Raw genomic sequence first — 22,718 nt, forward strand, 5'->3', positions numbered from 1 at the left:
GGCCAGCCAAATTTGACAAAAGAGTATACATACGAAATATTATAAAAATATATACACAAAACTGAGTTAACATCAAATTATTTCTTAACATGTCTTCCTTTTAAAAATTCACTTCCTGCTGTGCATTTATTCATAGATCATTTCTTTTGCCTCCAAAGAAGAATCAAAATAGTAAATTTTAACATCTATTGTTTCTTTACCCATTTTCCATCCCCTGGCAAAGTCTTTAATCACTCAGTACCCAGATCTCCAAATTTGAAAGCACAAATCCTTATAGATATTTCCTCATATGAAGTTTTGACTAAATTTGGCCAGATAGACATTTGATCACCCAGTAAAAAATGTTAATTTATAAGGGGTGTGGTATTTTTTAAGCCACTGAAATATTACTAACAACAACAAACAACCCTCAAAGTCTCTTAAACTGTCATCAACAACATAATTGTTAATTATGTTGATTGAAGAAAACACTATCCCACAGTTAGAAGATAATACCAAGAAGATATGTTCATTTCATTAACTGTTTTAATCATTTAAATGGTCACTCATACTATTTTTGCTATATTAATGATAGCTAAATGTTGAAACGGAAAAAAATTACAGTTACATTTTAAAACTAGAGAAAATGGTTAATTTTACTCTTCTGTTTAACTAGGATGCTGGAGGCATACATTTGTTTTCACTTAATCTTAATTATTACTTTGGGAAGAGGGAGCTATTGTATTTCTATTCTTGACATGATGTTCTGTAACAAGGAAAGCTTTAGCACTAAGAAAAGGACAGTGAAGGAAACACAAGTGAAAATGACAGTGTCCCTGAAAATATTCATGTTCCTCATTTTGTAATGTCCATCATAGTCTTTTATCCAGAATCTAAAGAGCAGAAAATAAAAAATAAAGATTGTTTACTGAGAAAGGTGTTCTCTCTCTCTCTCTCTCTCCCTCTCTCTCTCCCCCCTCTCCTCTCCCTCTCTCTCTCCCTCTCTCTCTCTCCCCCTCTCCCTCTCTGTCTCCTCTCTCTCTCTCTCTCCCTCTCCCTCTCCCCCTCCCCCTCTCCCTCTCCCTCTCTCTCTCCCCCCCCCTCTCTCTCCCCCCTCCCTCTCTCTCTCTCTCTCCTCTCTCTCCCTTTCTCTCTCTCTCCCTCTCTCTTTCTCTCTTTCTCTCTCTCTCTCTCTCTCTCTCTCTCTCTCTCTCTCTCTCGACAAAATCCAAAACCAAATATTCTGGGAGGTTCGAGTGGGAATTTTAATTTCTGTTGAACTGGCACCTGGGGCTCTGCTTTATCATCTCGTAGTAGTGAAACCTTCGGGCTTTCTTGAAGGTGTACTGAGGGCCGAACACTTGGAATATAATGTTTTGGTGCCATCTGGTGGATAGTTTTCAGGTTAGCAGCTTCACTTGAGAATCATGAATTGTTTCTGAGGAAGGACAGAGGGAAGGACCAGAGGAAGGAAGGAAGGAATTATTCATCTCCACTAGTCATATAATGTGGATCCCTCCATAAGACATGCTGGGAACTACTGGGAAGGAGGTGGAGAGGAGGTGGCAAGCAAGACATGGGCAGAGGGGAGCCAGTGATGATAAAACCAAACCAGCAAGAGTGAAGCGAGATAGGAGCAGCTGGACAGCCCTTATCAGCACCAGGAGGGGTCGCACGTCGTATTCTGAGTTGAGGTAACAAGCCTAGAGCACCTGAGCTATCTGAGGTCTACTCTGGGCAGCCAGGCTGGCTCTGGGATCTGCAGGAGGGAGAGGTTGAATCTGAGGGGCTATAGGGCATGTCCAGTGAACGACTGGACAGCAGCCCTTGACTGTCAGTCTGTGATGACCCAGTTTTCATACAGGATAGGAACTGAGCCAGGAATGGGGAAATTAGCGGTAGGGTACTGGTGGGATAAAGTGTAAGTCAAAGCTAAAACTCCATTACCAAAAATCTTTGAGATCTGAAAGGTGATTTAACTCAAAATTCATGGTCTTCCCTGCTACTCTCAACCCAATCCTTAACAAAACAAAACAAAACAAAACTATTGCTAGCCTTCCTTTTTTCAATGATTGCAAACCATCCAGTTTCCAAGTCAGAAACATAGAGTCTGCTTAATGCCACCCCTGTTTCTCACCCCTCATATGGAGTCAATCCCAAAGTCCTGTTGATTTCACCCCTTAAACGTCTCTTGAATCCCCCCATCTCCCTTCATCACTGCCACCCCCTGGTTTAAGCAATGCCTCTCTTACCTGGCTGACTGAATAATCTACTTCTTCCAACTACTTCCACTTCTCTCGCTTCCAATCTGCTCCCCGCAGGGCAGCTAGGGTTGTATGTTCAAAATGAAATCTGAGCATGGGGCCACCCCTGCTTAAAATGCTTCATTTTAAAAGTCAGAACCCCTTGCCTTTAGGATAAATATCTAGCTCGAACATGTACAGCAAGACTCTGCATGACCAGGCCCCCACCTTTCCAGTCTTGCTCTGTACATTGCCCCACTCCGGTATGCTCAGATTTAGCCACTTAGGCCTTTATAGCCCATTCTTCTTCCTACCACAGGACTTTTGCATATGCTGCTCCTATTGCCTGGGCACTCCTCTCTTCCCACTTCATCTAGTTAACTCTCATTTAGCTTTCAGAACTTGGTTCAAAGTCACTAATTCTCCCCTGGCCTTTCAAATCAAAGCTCCCACTTTAAGCTGTAATAGCTCAAATTTCCATTCATTTAGGTAAAATTCACACTTGCAATTTTAATCTTAGAAACTATTTAAATATCTATCTTCCTCCCACCCGGAGAATATAATTCCCATGAGGGCAGAGACTGCATATATTTTGGTTCACCATTATATATCCTGGGACTAACACAGTCCCTGGATTAATAACAACTTGATAAAAAAAAAAAGAAAGAAAGAAGGGAGGGAGGAAGGGAAGAAGAAGAAAGGAATGGCAGGAAATTATTAAAAGTATTATATAGTGAAAAACGGTAAGTTTTTCAAAGATTGATGTACAAAATTAAAATTTTTCTTATGCAGACCATCCTGAACCTTCTTTATGATCCAACGTGTATTATGAATGCCACCTATAACCCCTAACAACTAAGGGCCCTGCATAATGCAGTAGTTAGGCATGGTCCTGCCCAGGTCAGACAGCCAGATCTAATCCCATGTCCTGCCCTCTCCAGCTGGAAGAACTCAGGCCACTACCCTCACCTCTCTAAGGCTCAATGTCCTTATGCATAACAGAGGGATACTCACAGTACTTGCCTCACAAACTTGAGAAGAATAAATGAAGGAGTCCAAATGAAGCACTCAGGAAATCCTCAGTCAATACTAGCTTTAACTTTTACCTGTAATCAACCTCTGCTGTAACACACTGTCACTCATGAGTATTAGCTCCAGACACATTTCTTTTGCCTCTGGTTTCCCACTCCTTCCCCTTCCCACCATCTGGGCCTATCATGGTAAAACCCTCTTCAAATTCCAAGGCTTAATTCAAATGCTGCCTCCTTTCAGGAAGCCTTCAATGCCCCTTTCATAAAAATCCACATATATTTAGTTAATGAATCCTATGTTGGCCCATTCATACTTTGTAAACTCATGTATGGTACTTACAATAGGTACATGGGAAAAGCATCAAATTGTCAAATTTTCATTTAAAGAAACATTCTTAAAATGTATCTATAAAAACAATGTATCTATAGTATAAGGTGCCTAATTTGAAACTAGATAAATATGTCTTTTCATACAATCCTCTCAAACCTGTTATTTCCAACTGTGGTAATAATAATGACATTTTTAAAAACACTTACCATGTGCCAGCATGGAGCTGTTTTAAAACCTATCCCAGAGGACTGTCTGGGGAAGTAACAGGACAGAAGGCAATAGAGTCTGCTCTGTGGACCTCCAGAAGAAAAAAGAAAAAGAAAAGAAAACGGGGACTGAGGGAGTGAGGGAGAAAGTGGCAACTGGAAGACAAGGTACGGCTTGTACTGGTAAGTTCTCATGGGGGCACCGAAAGATATATAAAATGGCCAAGGAGTCATCCATACTTAACTGCCAGGCCCAGTGTGCACAATGCCATCTTACAGCAGTAGCAAACAAGGGAGAGCTTTCCTTCCCTCCTTTCCCATCTTTCAGATGAAAGCGAGGAGAAGATTGAACTATAAATCAAATTTGGAGTTTTTACTGGTATGTGGGATCAGACCATATTCAGAATTAAGATTATGTTTGCAACCTTGAAATCTGAAAAAGGTCTTAATATCTAAAATGAAGTCGAAAATTCATCCATCAGCCTGTGTTTTCAACCAGCAGCAGAAGAAGGACTTCTCTTCTAAATAAATTTTAAAAGGATAGTAGGAAGTTAAAATAAGGATGATTTCTAATTGTATCTCATGCATCTTGCTTGTTCATCATACCAGATATACACATATTATTTACTTTAATTCTCATAATACTGAAGTAGGCTTAGTATTATTAAGTACCATTCCCTGTTTTTTTGTGTTTTTTTTTTGCGGTACGCGGGCCTCTCACTGCTGTGGCCTCTCCCGTTGCAGAGCACAGGCTCAGGACGCGCAGGCTCAGCGGCCATGGCTCACGGGCCCAGCCGCTCCGCGGCATGTGGGATCTTCCCGGACCGGGGCACGAACCCGTGTTCCCTGCATCGGCAGGTGGACTCTCAACCACTGCGCCACCAGGGAAGCCCCCATTCCCATTTTAAACATGAAGAAACTGATGCATTGAGAGTTTACATGTTTCCTCAAGACTCACAGCAAATAAATGTGTGATTCACGGTCTGAACTCAGTAATTGAAACCAGGTTATGTTAAACCACTCTGCTATAGGCACCTCGATAAAATACTATCTTATGCAAGGAATTAAGCATTTTAAGTTTATTTTTTATATCCATAGTTCCTTGTCTTCCCTTAAAACGGGATTCTACACCAAAGTTCATCTTATTGGCTGACTGAAATTTTTGGAGGCTTCCCTGGAAATCTCAGTGCCTGGGATCCCACCTCCCTAGGGCACCATGAAGTCATCTCTCTCCTCTCCATCAACCAGAGGCTGCCATGAGGCTGTGGGTAAAGATCTCTATTTCTATAGAGCGCACAAAATTATCTTCCTTTCTGAACCCAGGAAAATCCCTTTTTTTGTCTTGGGGAACCTATCTCTTCATCTAGTTCTCTTCTCCCAAGTAGGCTGGGGCCGGTAGTTCTTTGTACCAAAAGTTGGATTTCCTTTAGAAATTTGGACGTCTGGCTTCTCTGGGCTCACAAAACGAAACAAATCTGGGGCAGCGCAGCAGATGCCTTCTTTATGCAAACCACATGCCCTCTACTCACCACAGAGCCATCCAGCTCACTCCTCCCATCACTTTATCTGCCAGACCCTTCTAAGTGTTTGGATTTGTTCATCTTGGCTTAGACTTTTGGAAACAAAATCCAGGAAGGTTTGCTGTGACTTCTTTGGGGAGTGTCACAATCCTCCTTGGAAGGGATGAAGCAGAATAAACGACCTGACTTTCTGGATGACAGGGAGAAAAGATTCAGGGCAAGAGAGGGGGGAAAAAAGTCTCAACATTTCTTCTACCTGCTACTTCTCCCTAGTAAAGGAAATGTACTTTCCTTCTTGTACTGCTGTGTTTCCTTTATGAAATGCACACCTGCACCCAGTGAAACGCAATGGCTATATTCAGCGTTGGGCAGCATAAAAAGCAGGTCTTCAGTAAATGTTTCCTGAATCAAGTGCCCCAGTAGATTAGTACAAAAGTATTTAAGATCGGCATCCATGCCTAAACACAGACAAGAATTTGTTCTATAAATGTTCTCTGTATCCAGACTCCCACAGTGCTAACAAGTTTGCCAACTCCCATCCTTTGCAGTTGCCAGGTATACAAATGAGAAAGACAGATTTGATCTGTGGGTAAATAATTAGTTCTCTGGGCCCTAGAACATTATTAATGTGTCATCTATACAGATCAAATCCACACAAAGTAACAAAGGATTCGGAAGAGTTTTGTGGGTAAATTCAGTAACCTGGCATTTCCTCTGGGTAAAGATGCTCCTGACTTGTCAATAAAATAAGGGCTTGCGGGCTGCCCAGTGGTCCCGGGCTCGCCTGGCTGAGGGGCTTGAGAAGGCTGGGAGGCGAACTCGACGAGAAGCCCCACGCCCCAGTGAAAATCAACCCGGCTACAGCAAGCCGGGAGCTGGCTCTCTGTGAGGATGGAAGGGCCCGAGCTGCTACTCGACTCCAATATCCGCCTCTGGGTGGTCCTGCCCATCGTTATCATCACCTTCTTCGTGGGCATGATTCACCACTACGTGTCCATCCTGCTGCAGAGCGACAAGAAGCTCACCCAGGAACAAGTCTCCGACAGTCAAGCCCTCATTCGAAGCAGAGGCCTCAGGGAAAATGGAAAATACATTCCCAAACAGTCTCTCCTGGCACAAACATATTACTTCAACAACCCAGAGGATGGATTTTTCCAAAAAAACTAAAAGGAAGGATGTGCCTCCTTCTCCTGTGATTGACCCCCCTCCCCGCTATGCTCATAGACATGATGAAAGGCAACACCACATGTGTCTTCCCTATGATTCTTATTGGTGGATGGCTCAACATGACGTTTTCAGGCTTTGTCACAACCAAGGTCCCGTTTCCACTGACCCTGCCTTTTAAGCCCATGCTACAGCAAGGAATTAAACTACTCACATTAGATGCCTCCTGGGTGAGTTCTGCATCCTGGTATTTCCTCAATGTCTTTGGGCTTCGGGGCATTTACTCTCTGATTTGGGGCCAAGATAATGTTGCTGACCAATCGCGGATGATGCAGGAACAGATGACTGGAGCAGCCATGGCCATGCCCGCAGACACCAACAAAGCTTTTAAGACGGTGGGAAGCTTTGGAGCCGACCGACCACCAGTGGGCACTAGATGGCGTCAAAGAGGAGCTCGTGGCTGAAGACCTCCACTTTGAAGGCATGTTCAAAAAGGAATTACAGACCTCTATTTTTTGAAGACCAAGCAGGGTTTAGCTGTGTCAGGAACTCAGAGTAGCGCTTAACCTTGTAACTTTTGTTTTGAGCTGGAGCCTCTCGGAATAAAAAGGGGGATGCGCGAGCTGGCGGGTGTGCAGCAAGGATTGTTCTTGTCTGAGCCGGCTTCCCCTTTATGTTTGAAACCAGAGGAAACATGAGGAGTGTGTGCTGGGTGACTTGCCCAGAAACAGCTATTTTTGAAATACTTTAAATTTCCCTTCTGGTGACTCGAGTAATAAAAGTAAGACAGAGGGGGGAAACTCAAGCTAGTGATAATGTATAAAACTCAGCAAAAATTCAGAAATTTCATAAAAAGTGTTGTCAATTAAACCTAATTATTATGTACCGTCATTCTGACTTCTAAACCATAGTAAACTCCTGTTTTTTTGGGATCCAGAAAGAAAAAGAAAGGCTCTGGTCTTCGGTTACATTTTCCACGTAATTCAATGTATGCATATATGACCCAAGAAAGAGAAAATGATAGAAAGGAAATGCCGAAAACAACGAGCGCTCTATAATATGAAGAAGTTTCAGAGGATCCATTGCCCTCACAGTTAATTATAGGCTGCCTCTCCAAGAATCCTCTCTAATGCTGGCTTTTGCTACCAGTCTAGCTCAGCTGAGCAATACACTGCCAGCTCTCCAAACCACCTTCCTTCTTCCTTTTTTACTTTTTTCCACAGGACAAAAATACTTCAAGGATTAAATCATATGTGGCCTTTAAGAACAAATATTAGACCCATTATGTTTTCAGATCTCACTTGCTGTTTGGAAGCCCAGATTTTTACCATAGTAGTTGTACTGGCTTATCATCCGGGTTTGGTAAATACAGTAGTAGGTAATAATAATAACTGGCATTCATTGATTATCTATCAAGTGCTAAATATTTTGCACGTGTTTTAAATATTATATCACCAAGTCTCACAACAACTCCTGGGATCAAATCTCAAAAAGGCAAAGTGACTTGTTCCAAGTCTCACAGTAATTGAACTATGAGTTAAAAGCAACTCCTCTGCTTTTACCTCATGGTCCAATCCACATAGTATCCCTGAACCCAAGGCCTCCACGGGAGTCTTTAAAACACTCTACGGAGGCACAGAGAAGAGTTCCAGCATTATGGCTTTTGATTAAGGGATAGGAAGAAGATATTTTGTTCCTATACTTGCTTGAAGGAAGAAATGAAATCTGAAATGCAAGATCCGTAGGATTCATGGCAAAAAAGCAGTTTGAGTCAGGGAAGGCAACCCAATTACCTCTGATGTTAGCCTGAAGCCACGCCCTTGACTGAGGCTGGAAGTACACATAAGGTGCTTTCGTCTAATCATTTTAAAGTACTTAATTAGCATCGCCTAATTACACATTTTAGCATACATGACCCGTCTTTCATTTTATCTTAACTCAGAAACAAGAATTACTGAGGTCAGGGCTTCCCTGGTGGCGCAGTGGTTGAGAGTCCGCCTGCCGATGCAGGGGACATGGGTTCGTGCCCTGCTCCGGGAGGATCCCACATGCCGTGGAGCGGCTGGGCCCATGAGCCATGGCCGCTGAGCCTGCGCGTTCTGTGCTCTGCAACAGGAGAGGCCACAGCAGTGAGAGGCCCGCGTACCGCAAAAAAAAAAAAAAAAAAAAAATTACTGAGGTCTTCTGAGAACAGAAAAGAAAAAGAAAAGAAAATGAGATCCAAATTTTTTAAAATAACAGTTACAAAATGTCTTACTCAGAAAAGAGAGATTTATCATTATGTATGTGTAGGGATACTTTAAGCCTCAGAATAGGGAGAAAAGTGTCTAGGTTGAGATTCAAATGCAGGTTCTCTAAGTATTTCAAAGTTTGGACTGTGGTCTCTGGAGATACATGGCAGGTAGGTTGTTCTTTCACATGCAAATCTAGGTTGGGCCATCAGATTTCCTGAATTGAGATTGAAAGGAGAATGAAGCTGGGGAAAAATGGGAAACTTTGGGCCAGATAAACAGTTGTTTCTCCTCAGACTAGAAAAAAAGTAATAGAAAAGAATTTCTCGAAATGGGCATCTCTTACCACTTGTATCAGGTCACCTGGGAGTGCTTATTAAAAATACAGCTGCCTAAATACTAACAGGCACAAAAGGGGAAATCGACAGTAACACATTCATAGTAGGGGACTTTAACACCCCACTTTCACCAATGGACAGATCATCCAAAATGTAAATAAATAAGGAAACACAAGCTTTAAATGATACATTAAACAAGATGGACTTAATTGATATTTATAGGACACTCCATCCAAAAACAACAGAATACACATTTTTCTCAAGTGCTCATGGAACATTCTCCAGGATAGATCATATCTTGGGTCACAAATCAAGCCTTGGTAAATTTAAGAAAATTGAAATTGTATCAAGTATCTTTTCTGACCACAACGTTATGAGACTAGATATCAATTACAGGAAAAGATCTGTAAAAAATACAAACACATGGAGGCTAAACAATACACTACTTAATAACGAAGTGATCACTGAAGAAATCAAAGAGGAAATCAAAAAATACCTAGAAACAAATGACAATGGAGACACGATGACTCAAAATCTATGGGATGCAGCAAAAGCAGTTCTAAGAGGGAAGTTTATAGCAATACAAGCCCACCTTAAGAAGCAGGAAGCATCTCGAATAAACAACCTAACCTTGCACCTAAAGCAATTAGAGAAAGAAGAACAAAAAAACCCCAAAGTTAGCAGAAGGAAAGAAATCATAAACATCAGATCAGAAATAAATGAAAAAGAAATGAAGGAAACAATAGCAAAGATCAATAAAACCAAAAGCTGGTTCTTTGAGAAGATAAAAAAATAGATAAACCATTAGCCAGACTCATCAAGAAAAAAAGAGAGAAGATTCAAATCAATAGAATTAGAAATGAAAAAGGAAAAGTAACAACTGACACTGCAAAACTAAAACAGATCATGAGAGATTACTACAAGCAACTCTATGCCAATAAAATGGACAACCTGGAAGAAATGGACAAATTCTTAGAAAAGCACAAACTTCCAAGATTGAATCAGGAAGAAATAGAAAATATGAACAGACCAATCACAAGCACTGAAATTGAAACTGTGATTAAAAATCTTCCAACAAACAAAAGCCCAGGACCAGATGGCTTCACAGGCAAATTCTATCAAACATTTACAGAAGAGCTAACACCTATCCTTCTCAAACTCTTCCAAAATATAGCAGAGGGAGGAACACTCCCAAACTCAGTCTACAAGGCCACCATCACCCTGATACCAACACCAGACAAAGATGTCACAAAGAAAGTAAACTACAGGTCAATATCACTGATGAACATAGATGCAAAAATCCTCAACAAAATACTAGCAAACAGAATCCAACAGCACATTAAAAGGATCATACATCATGATCAAGTGGGGTTCATTCCGGGAATGCAAGGATTCATCATATACGCAAATCTATCAATGTGATAAACCATATTAACAAATTGAAGGAGAAAAACCATATGACCATCTCAATAGATGCAGAGAAAGCTTTTGACAAAATTCAACACCCATTTATGATAAAAACCCTGCAGAAAGTACGCATAGAGGGAACTTTCCTCAACATAATAAAGGCCATATATGACATGCCCACAGCCAACATCATCCTCAATGGTGAAAAACTGAAACCATATCCACTAAGATCAGCAACGAGACAAGGTTGCTCACTCTCACCACTCTTATTCAACATAGTTTTGGAAGTTTTAGCCACAGCAATCAGAGAAGAAAAGGAAATAAAAGGAATCCAAATCGGAAAAGAAGAAGTAAAGCTGTCACTGTCTGCAGATGACATGATACTATACATAGAGAATCCTAAAGATGGTACCAGAAAACTACTAGAGATAATCAATGAATTTGGTAAAGTTGCAGGATACAAAATTAATGCACAGAATTCTCTTGCATTCCTATACACTAATAATGAAGAATCTGAAAGAGAAATTAAGGAAACACTCCCGTTTACCATGGCAACAAAAAGAATAAAATACCTAGGAATAAACCTACCTAAGGAGACAAAAGACCTGTATGCAGAAAATTATAAGACACTGATGAAAGAAATTAAAGATGATACAAATAGATGGAGCGATATACCATGTTCTTGGATGGGAAGGATCAACATTGTGAAAATGACTCTACTACCCAAAGCAATCTATAGATTCAATGCAATCCCTATGAAACTACCACTGGCATTTTTCACAGAACTAGAACAAAAAATTTCACAATTTGTATGGAAACACAAAAGACCCCGAATAGCCAAAGCAATCTTGAGAAAGAAAAATGGAGCTGGAGGAATCAGGCTCCCTGACTTCAGACTATCCTACAAAGCTACAGTAATCAAGACAGTATGGTAGTGGCACAAAAACAGAAATATAGATGAATGGAACAGGGTAGAAAGCCCAGAGATAAACCCATGCACATATGGTCACCTTATCTTTGATAAAGGAGGCAAGAATATACATTGGGAAAAGACAACCTCTTCAATAAGTGGTGCTGGGAAAACTTGACAGGTACATGTAAAAGTATGAGATTAGATCACTCGCTAATACCATACACAAAAATAAGCTCAAAATGGATTAAAAACCTAAATGTAAGGCCAGAAACTATCAAACTCTTAGAGGAAAACATAGGCAGAACACCCTATGACATAAATCACAGCAAGATCCTTTCTGACCCACCTCCTAGAGTAATGGAAATAAAAACAAAAATAAACAAATGGGACCTAATGAAACTTCAAAGCTTTTGCACAGCAAAGGAAACCATAAAAGACAACCCTCAGAATGGGAGAAAATATTTTCAAATGAAGCAACTGACAAAGGATTAATCTCCAAAATTTACAAGCAGCTCATGCAGCTCAATAACAAAAAAACAAACAACCCAATCCAAAAATGGGCAGAAGACCTAAACAGACATTTCTCCAAAGAAGATATACAGACTGCCAACAAACACATGAAAGAATGCTCAACATCATTAATCATTAGAGAAATGCAAATCAAAACTACAATGAGATATCATCTCACACCAGTCAGAATGGCCATCATCAAAAAATCTAGAAACAATAAATGCTGGAGAGGGTGTGGAGAAAAGGGAACACTCTTGCACTGCTGGTGGGAATGTGAATTGGTTCAGCCACTATGGAGAACAGTATGGAGGTTCCTTAAAAAACTACAAATAGAACTACCATATGACCCAGCAATCCCACTACTGGGCATATACCCTGAGAAAACCAAAATTCAAAAAGAGTCATGTACCAAAATGTTCATTGCAGCTCTATTTACAATAGCCCGGAGATGGAAACAACCTAAGTGCCCATCATCGGATGAGTGGATAAAGAAGATGTGGCTCATATATACAATGGAATATTACTCAGCCATAAAAAGAAACGAAATTGAGCTATTTGTAATGAGGTGGATAGACCTAGAGTCTGTCATACAGAGTGAAGTCAGTCAGAAAGAGAAAGACAAATATCGTATGCTAACATATATATATGGAATTTAAGAAAAAAAATGTCATGAAGAACCTAAGGGTAAGACAGGAATAAAGACACAGACCTACTGGAGAACGGACTTGAGGATATAGGGAGGGGGAAGGGTGAGTTGTGACAAAGCGAGAGAGAGGCATGGACATATATACACTAACAAACGTAAGGTAGATAGCTAGTGGGAAGCAGCCACATAGCACAGGGAGATCAGCTCGGTGCTTTGTGACCACCTAGAGGGGTGGGATAGGGAGGGTGGGAGGGAGGGAGCGCAAGAGGGAAGAGATACAGGAACATATGTATATGTATAGCTGATTCACTTTGTTATAAAGCAGAAACTAACACACCATTATAAAGCAATTATACCCCAATAAAAATGTTAAAAAAAAAAAAAACAGCTGCCTAAGCTCCATCTTCAATGTTCTATATCCGGATCTCTGGGGGAGGGGCCTATGAAACAAAATTCTTAACCAGAACCTCCCTAGTGATTCTAATGCACAGTAAATTCTGAGAATCTCTGGTATAGAGAATATTTAGAACATTTATTGACTAGAATGGCTTGTCTCAAACCATATTTTGATAAATGGCAAAAATTAGTGTTGGTGATAACTCATGTTAAAATCAATTTTTGAAATATACATATCAGAAAAACACTGAACAGTTATTTGTCATCATTACATGATTGTCATTACATGACAATCTCCCCCATAAGGAACAGTGTGCAACATAAGAGAACACAAGGAAAGCTCATGAACAAAATCATGTGCGCGTAGATATGAAGAGTTGGATGTGCCGAGTTTTGATTAGACACAATTTGCTAACTACCCATTGCATTCTATCCATCCGTTTTTATTTGATTATGTTTGGTTATGCATTTGAATGAACCAGCCCCAATCCTAGCGCTAAGGCCAAAAATAATGGTCAGTATCTGTAGAGCAATTCTCATTCTCATGTAAATCTCATGCTTCACACCCATGAGATTACGTAATTTCCACAACCCGCGGAGGTGGATTTCATCATTAGCCCCATTTTACAGATGAAGAAGCTAGGAATTAGACAAGTTAAATAATTTGGACATGCTCACACAGCCTAAGGAACTGTAGAGCTTGCACTCAAATCCAGTTCTGCCGACTCTAGCCTTAAGATGAACTTCCTCCTAAAAATAATTTCTCCCTCCTCTCTACCCCATTTCTCACTCTGAGCCATATATCACTGTGGAAATTCCACCAACCAGAATTCTTTTCTGGGGGGAATGGTATTGCTAATCAAACACCAGAATTCTTCCTTCTCATTAAAACACTGATTGGCCAGGGATGCTAGCTGTCGGTCCTTCATACCTTACTGTGCGTGAGTCATCAGCGGGTCCTGCACCACTTGCTGAACTAGATGAAAGGGAAGTGCACTGAGGGGCAGAGGATGGAGGCGTGGTCATGGGGCCACTGCCTTGCTCAGGGAGGGGTGGCAGAATAAAACCCTCTTACTCCTGAGGAAAGTTTGCAGGTCCTGAGTGCTTGGGGTCCAGGGAAACGAGGTGAGAATCTGTAAGTGTGCCTCCTGTGATTTGCCTAAGTCCTATTTGCGTGAAAGTAATGTTCTACTTTCAAACAATGTTTAAAGGACTTGGGCTTGAGACCTAGCTCTGCCTTATTGCAAGTTGGTAAAGTTGGGCAAATCTGTCCCTATTGTTGGAACCCTCACTTGGGAGTCATGTTTTTTAAGATTTGGGCCTGTTTTTAACAGTCTTAGGGGAGCAAATGGCCCCATACTATGTAAGATACCATGGGAGTAGGCTAGCCTTATCTTAAGCCTGACTCATTTTTATGGAAACTTTCACTAAGATTTTATTGATGAGAACCCAACCTACTTTTTCAAGATTGTCCCTCATAGCTACCTAATCTTATCTCTCCTGTGTCTCTGCCAGTTGCCACATCCTATATTCCAAAATGAACAGTAGTAAGTAGAAGCTTCTGACATTTGCCTTTTCAAACCCTCATCTTTCTAACCTCCACAGCGTATAATGTTATCAAAAACAAAACAGGGGGCTTCCCTGGTGGCGCAGTGGTTGAGAGTCCGCCTGCCGATGCAGGGGACACGGGTTCGTGCCCCGGTCCGGGAAGATCCCACATGCCGCGGAGCAGCTGGGCCCGTGAGCCATGGCCGCTGAGCCTGCGCGTCCGGAGCCTGTGCTCCGCAACGGGAGAGGCCACAACAGTGAGAGGCCCGCGTACCGCAAAAAAAAAAAAAAAAAAAAAAAAACAAAACAAAAACAAAACAAAATTTTAAAAAATACATAGCCTAAAACCAATCTCAGTTTTTTTCAAATTATTTAGTTTTTATATAAGATACAGGAAACGTGGTTCCCTACAAGGGCCATAAAAGGATATAGCTAAGGAAAATACAGAATATAGTACTAGTAGTCTAAAGAATTAGCGGAGAATATAGAAGATCTCAAGTTTTAGGGTCAGATGGCCTGGGTTGAACCCTGTTTAACCATTTACTAGATGTACACTCGGGTAAATTACTACCTCCACACTTCAGTTTCCATGTCTGTATTATATACCCACTTAGGGTACTATGATGATTAAATGTGCTAATTAAACGTTTTTTTATAAAGCTTACAAGTAAGCTTTACACTAGTAAGAACTCAATAGAGTAAGAACTAAAGTAAGAACTCAGTAGATGGTGGCTAATACTATTAAGAGATATAAGCAAAGGACAAACAGCAATATTTCTTTCTCTTATCCGTCCCAGAGTTACATATCTTTACCCACTTACCAGGAAGAATTATAGAATACTCATAATAGTCTCCTTTCTCTACATGTCTTCTTATGAGACCGTGGGTAATCAAATGATCCATTTCAAAAAAAATGAGACAATAGGAATAAAATTATCCTAGCAAGCTCATCTAATCTTTCTCAATTTCCTTTTCCATAAAAAGGGGCAGGAACACCTACCAGTGTTTTATAGATAAACTTAGTTCACATATGCAAAAATGCTTCATAAATTACACGATACAGTATAAGTTATTTATTATTTGGGATAGAAGTGGCTGAAGATATAGGACATGGTTTTTTGTTTGTTTGTTTGTTTTTTGCGGTACGCGGGCCTCTCACTGCTGTGGCTTCTCCCGTTGCGGAGCACAGGCTCTGGACGCGCAGGTTCAGCGGCCATGGCTTATGGGCCCAGCCACTCCGCGGCATGTGGGATCTTCCCGGACCGGGGCACGAACCCGTGTCCCCTGCATCGGCAGGCGGACTCTCAACCACTGCGCCACCAGGGAAGCCCATAGGACGTGGTTTCAAATATGAGAACAAAGCACACTGAATAACTGCCTCATCACAAAGTGGCATTTTCTGTATAATTTTATCCTTATTAATAACTCAAGGCTAACCTACATCACCTTTTTTAAAAAAACTTATCAATGGCAATGATAAATTATGAGATTAAAAATATGTTAACCACTGGGAAAGAAGAATTATCACCACAGGGTCTCATTTCTTTATAATATAGTTTCCCAGGTATGTTTGATGAAGAGAAAATCACTCACCTGCCAGCACCTATATCAGCATTCTGGAATAGACCTTTGACCAACATCCTTCCCCCAAGAGACAACAGCTCCTGAATTACATTCCACAATTAGTACTTAAAGATAACATGGACATTTGCTTAGCTTTTAATATTTAGATGAATAAATTTCTGTCAAAGGGGTATTTTACTAGCACCAATTTGAAATCTTATTTATTTAATTATGTTTTACAATATAATGAAATCTGGCAAAGTGAGCAGTTCTACAGAAGAATGCATTTTCATCTTATGTTTTTACCTAAAAAAAACCCCAAAACCCACAAACCTAATACTAAATAAACCTCCTTCTAAAAAGGCTATCTTGTGTCTGTGTAGAGCCCAGGTGGGCTAGGTCCCTGACTAGGTCTTCACTAGGACTCACTTTGCCAGGCTGATGAGAATATTATAGACTGTACTTAAAACTTGAATGTTTATGTATCACAGTTTATTTATTGAAGGAGGTGAAATATTTTTAAACTCTCACTCTCGTTTTATAGAGGGCACAATTTTCCTTGGAGAGAAAGACTATTATTAGCATGAAAATTAAAAGGTGTGATGATTTAAAAATAGCACAGTGGTGAAAAGAGCAAATTCTAGGGTCCCACTGCCAGGGTCTGAATCAGGCTCTGCATGCAATAGCTGTGTGACTTTAGGCGACTTTCTGAACCACTCTGTGCCTTGGCTCTCCCATCTTTAAACTCTTGTAGCATGTATACACAAACCCTTGTAGCATATCATAGACTTAATCCTTAAGCTGAGTGGTTAAAGATAAAGAACACCAAGGGCAACAGTGAGAATTTATACACAAGCATGAACTCTTTGTGCAACCAATTCAACATGATACTTTTCCTTTCCACTAAGAAGGCAATAGCTTATTCAGCTTTGCTCAGTGTAGGCTTTTTAGTTAGTGCCTAATATTAGAGCTAGAGTAATTTCTTTTAGGAGAGAAGTGAAAGTCATTACCATGTGGTAGCATGTTTTAGTGGTGTTTATATACACAGTGTTTGCTCCTGCAAGCAGGTTAACAAAGCTGTTTTCTTCCTGTTGGTTTCAAGAACGTCTACACTGAAAGAACTGTGAGCATTTATATGTTGTCTTCTGTGTGCCCTGCACTCTCTGAGAATTACGTTTTACATTTCACAGGTAATCCTTCCTTCAAGGGGGGTAAACTCCTGCCCATGGACCAAATCGAGCTCACTGCCTATTTTTATATAGCCTACGAACTAAGTATGATTTTTATTAAATGGGTAGGGGAAAAAAATCTAAACAATAATGTTTCATGACACATGAAAATTACCATTTCGGTATTCATAAAAGAGTGTTATGATTCCTTTACATATTGTCTATTGTCCTGGGTGCTTTTGTGCTACAACAGCAGAGTTGAGTAGTTAGGACAGAAGTCATACGGCCACAAAGCCTAAAATATTTAGTGTCTGGCCCTTTAAGAAAATGTTGCTGACACCCCCCCACCACCACCATTTAGCCTAAATCTATCCTAGAAAGAAAGGAAGGTTGGCACTCTAACAAGATCATAGCCAAGGTTTTCCTAAGTAGAGGATAAGCTGGTATTTATCTGATGACTGTAGAATAATCTGCTTCAAGAGAGAAGGTAAAGAGGACCAGTTCTTCGCCAACTGAGAACTTCCACTTGATTTTGCATCATAAGAATTTTCCCCAAACTGTCTTCCTTACAGTGGTAATTTGATCCTAATTATACAAAATGGGGACTTGCGTTGGTTATTCCATCATAATATCACAAAGACAGCAAGTCAGAAATTCAGGCAATAAAGAGCAAATCCAAGCCCGCCCCATATCCCAGGCAATTGATGACATGTTAAATGTCTGCCAGGTTCCAACCTCTTCTGGGAAAGTGGTGTAGAGAATCCCTCCCCTAGGAAGAATTGCCACGATGGGAACCGTTTAACATTCATCAAGTCACCTTCTACTCTGTTCCAGGCATTACTCTGAATTCTGAGGCTACAGGGATGATCAGAAAAGCAATGACCCTGTTTTCATGGAACTTAAAATGCAATAGAGGCAACAAACAATAAACAAATGAATAAATAAGAAAAGGCTGAAAAGTGCTATAAAAACGCAGGGTATAAAATACTGTATGATTCTGCTTACATGAGGTATCTAGAATAGGCAAATTCAGAGAGACTGAAAGAGAACAGTGGTTGCCAGGGGCTGGGGGGAGGTGGGAATGGGGAGTTTATATTTAGTGGATAGAGAGTTTCAGTTTTGCAAAATGAAAAGAGTTCTGGAGATGGATGGTGGTGATGGCTGTACAACAATATGAATGTACTTAAAACCACTGAACTGTACATTTAAAAATAGTTAAAATGGTAAATTTTATGCTATTTGTATTGTACCACAATTTTTTAAATTGGGAAAAAAAACACTAGAGATAAAGAGATGGTTCTAAAAGGGGAGGGGGAAAAAAGACAGGTCTCCTACAGGAAAAAAAAAAAAAAAAAAAGCACATTCAGTTTCTCATCAGAACACCAGATACTAGAAAATAATGAAGAAAAAATCTATTCAAAATTCTGTGTTAAAATTATTTTCAACTTAAACTTCTATACTCAAATTATTAACTAACTGTGAAGGTGGAAGAAAGTCATTTTCAGGCAAACACATGCACAGGGAGAGTGATGGTGGCTGGCCAAGTGGCTGCTGCTCATGTTAATGTACTTTCAGCTTAAAAAAACATTTAGCATAGGTGATTTATTCACATGCTTTAAAAAAATCAGAATTTATAAAAAGATATATGGTAAATCTCCCCTTCCAATGCTCACCTCCATTTTCTCAGGTGTTCTCACTGCTCCTTCCCAGATGGAACCACTGTTGTTGGATTCTCATGTAACTTCCAGAGTATCACTATGCATGCATAAACGCATCTGAATATAGATTATTTCTTTTTCTTCCCTTCCTTTAAATGCTTGGTTTAAAAGGGGTAATTAGGTATGGCCTAAGTAGCAGGAAGATTGAACCAGATGAAGAGGAGAACATTCCAGGGAGAGAAAAGAGAGAGAGAGACCAGAGGCTCCAGGACAGAAATTGGTGTCTTGTATCTAAGGATCAGAAGGAAGGTCAAAGTGATGGATGCAGAGTGGATGAGGGAGGGTGTGGCAGAAGAAAAGGAAGAAGAATACATCATTCCCCCTAGAATAATAGTGCATAGCTGTCCAACCCTGTCTTCAATGAGAAACTATCTACCATGGTAGCCATCCCTGCCCATTATGTGCCATTATGATAGTTGGACCTCAAAAAGAGGATCCCATGGACCCCAACTTATTCCAGAAAATAGCCACCTCCAGAACACCCCTGCTCCCAACACTAAACACATCTTCCTCTTTAGAAATGTCCCTGGGTGGCTCACTTTCCCCCTGAAGCCAACCAAGGAATTATGAGTGTGCCTGGAGTCCAAGCAGCAAGTCCTCCTCACTTGCAAAAATCCCACCTCCAGAGAGTGTTTCCAGTCAGAGACTGTGTTTCCTCTCTTTACCCTGTAAACGTATTCTCCTTTCTACCACCTTAGAACTCCTGCCGAAATGAAAGCAATGACAGATGGGTTCCCTTGCCCAGTTTATGAATCAACAGCCTTTGCTCATTTTGTCTCTGATGCAGTTTTGTCTTTGACATCATGAAACAGTTCCACCTTGAGCCTAAGTTCAGGGTCCTATCTTACCCCACCTCCCAAGATGAAGAGGGAAGAGGGGAGAGAGAAATCAGAAGATGCTTTTTTATTTTATTTTATTTTATTTTAGTATTCTGTGTTTCTTAAACTCTACTATCTCCCAATACTATTTCCAAATATTTATTTTATTTTAGTCCCAAATTTGGCATTTAGAGAGTTCATTTTTTTTTCAGACTGAAAAACTCTATTTTGTCCAATGCATACATAGACATAAACTCATGAAAGTTTCCAAGCTTTACTTAAATAGTTTTCTGATGTGGTTTCCATAAAGCAATACTATGACTCAGTGTTCATATTTAGAGAAATGATGATGATTTCTTTTAAAATTCTAATTATAGTTTAAATGATCTAATTGCTATTCAAAATTAGACACATTATATGCCCAATTCAACATACTTCTTTAAAATATTGCCAAGGATTAAAATAAATTATAATGTACAGTGCATAATTTCACCTTAATTACGTATTTCTGTGATTAGTTTCCAGATTCACATTTCTGTTATCTTTGTAAACCATCTTCCTTCTCCACCATAATTCTTGCTTGGTAAAGGGGTAATGCTGAAAAGATGAGACTCTTAAATTTTTTAAATGTTTTTTATTATTAAGTAATGGGTACTTATAAAAATTTAAAACAGTATGGAAGTGGGTAAGTAGGAGGTAACATTTGTCCCTGTCCCCATGAATTCTACTGCCATTAAGTAATCAAGATATGATATGTGTGTGTATTAAATTAAAATCAAGAGTGAGACTGGGAAGAGTTTAGCCAACTGTAAAATTAGAGGGCACACAGAATACACAAACCACCCTCATTTCTGACACCAACTGCAAGTTTGTGGGGATCCCAGAACCACCCTCAGTTTTGACAATTTCTAGATGGACTCACAGAACTCACTGGAAAATGTTATACTCACAGTTACAGTTTATTACAGGGAAAGAATACAGATGAAAGTCAGTCAACAGAGGAAGCACACAGGGTGGAGTCCAGGGAAGTACCAAACATGGGGCTCCCACTGTCCTCTCCCCATGGAGTCAGGACACATTACTTTCCTGGCACCAATATGCGACAAAACACATGGAGTGCTGCCAAAAAGGGACAGTCAGCCAGGTCTCAGTGTCCAGAGTTTTTACTGGGGCTCCATTACATAGATATGATTGATGGGCTCACTGCCCATGTGGTTGTCTGACCCAGCATAATTCTAAATGACATTGCTGGGTTTTCTAGTGTGGCTGGCTCCACCCTAAGACTATCTGGGTATAGCCAGTGCCCACTATGTAGCATAGTGCTAGACTATCTGGTGAACCAAGGCCCAGGAAAATAAAGACACTTTTTTCAGGCCTGTAATTCCAAGGGCTTAGTGATTACCCCCCAGAAGCCAAGGTCAAAGGCCAGAATGCTTTTTGAGCAAGGTTAAATTCTTTACTACACAGGCTTCCTAGTGGGAAAAAAAAAAAAAAAATTAGAGGAGCAAAGCATCCAAACTGATTATTTTCAATTAATTTCAGACATTATTTAATGATGTCCCTTAAAGGAGAGAACCAGTAACTGTCTTCTTGCCACCATACAGAGTGTAAGGGATAGTTGGGGAGAACATATTTATTTGTTTTATTCTTTTCCTCTTTGTCATAATAGGTCTCTATTTCATTTGATTCCCTTTCTCTCCTGCTCCACTTCCACTACTGTCAGTTCCGATTACTACGATTAGTCACTCTGAGGTAGGGATCACCTGTAGAAATACCCACAGAGGTGAGTAAAGGAGTGAAGCTCCCATTTGATAGTGGTTCAGCGTTGATATACTTCATTTACATATTAAACACAAAAGAATATCCTTCTTTTCCATAAAGGAAATGGGTTTCCTCACTTTTCCACTAACCCCTCCTTTCTTCTTGAATGGTTTAGCTCTCTCAGCAAATATTTTATTTTCTTGCTTTTGATGGAGCTCGCAGAGAAATAGCTCTCTGCTACAATACAGTCAAAAGCTAGGGCATGTAGAATCTTGGCCCTGACTTTTACTCTCAGACTCAAGTCAACAATTCAGGGTTTGGGCTTCCCTGGTGGTGCAGTGGTTGGGAGTCTGCCTGCCGATGCAGGGGACACGGGTTCGTGCCCCAGTCTGGGAAGATCCCACGTGCCGCAGAGCGGCTGGGCCCGTGAGCTATGGCCGCTGAGCCTGAGCGTCCGGAGCCTGTGCTCCGTGACGGGAGAGGCCACAGCAGTGAGAGCCCCGCATACCGCAAAAAAAAAAAATAAAAAAATAAAATTCAGGGTTTGGCAATGCGGTCCCTAAAGCACATATTCTCATCTAAAGCTTAGCTCTAGCTGACAGTTACAACAGTGAGAATCAGAGAGCAGTTTCCCAAGAAAGGTAGAAAATCTGAAATCACTCCATTCATTCATCTATGTGAAATTCACATAGCATAAAATTAACCATTTTGAAGTGAACAGTGGCTTTGAGTACTTTCACAATGCTGTGCAGCCACTACCTCTATCTAGTTCTGAAACATTTCCATCACTCCAAAATAAAGCACCATACCCATTAAGCAATCACTCCCTGTTCCTCCTCCTTACAGCCACTAAAAACCACCAATCTGCTTTCTATTTCTACAGACTTATGTACGCCAGATATCTCATATACATGGAATCATATAGTATGTGATCTTTTGTGTCTGGCTCCTAAAATTACTCAATGTTAAATGTGGTCACAATACCAGAAAACAATGAACAACAACACTGGGTTAGATAAACCAAACACGTGTGAGGGAGAGTATGGCCCACTTGCTGCTAGTTAATAGCCTCTGCCCTGATACAAAGAGTGATAGAAGAGGGCTTCCCTGGTGGCATAATGGTTGAGAGTCCGCCTGCCGATGCAGGGGACGCGGGTTCGTGCCCAGGTCCGGGCAGATCCCACATGCCGCGGAGTGGCTGGGCCCATGAGCCATGGCCGCTGAGA

General features: G+C 40.6%; 1 long non-coding RNA gene and 1 pseudogene across 2 annotated transcripts in view; one reads left to right on the top strand and one right to left on the bottom strand.

Moving 5' to 3' along the window:
- Positions 1-22,718, bottom strand: part of LOC132424949 (uncharacterized) — a 125,407-nt gene that overhangs the window by 29,967 nt on the left and 72,722 nt on the right. The window lies entirely within an intron of this gene.
- On the top strand, positions 6,202-7,081 carry LOC132424214 (ER membrane protein complex subunit 3 pseudogene; annotated as a pseudogene).

Source organism: Delphinus delphis, chromosome 4, assembly GCF_949987515.2.
Source record: "Delphinus delphis chromosome 4, mDelDel1.2, whole genome shotgun sequence".
NCBI classification, from domain to species: Eukaryota; Metazoa; Chordata; class Mammalia; order Artiodactyla; family Delphinidae; genus Delphinus; species Delphinus delphis.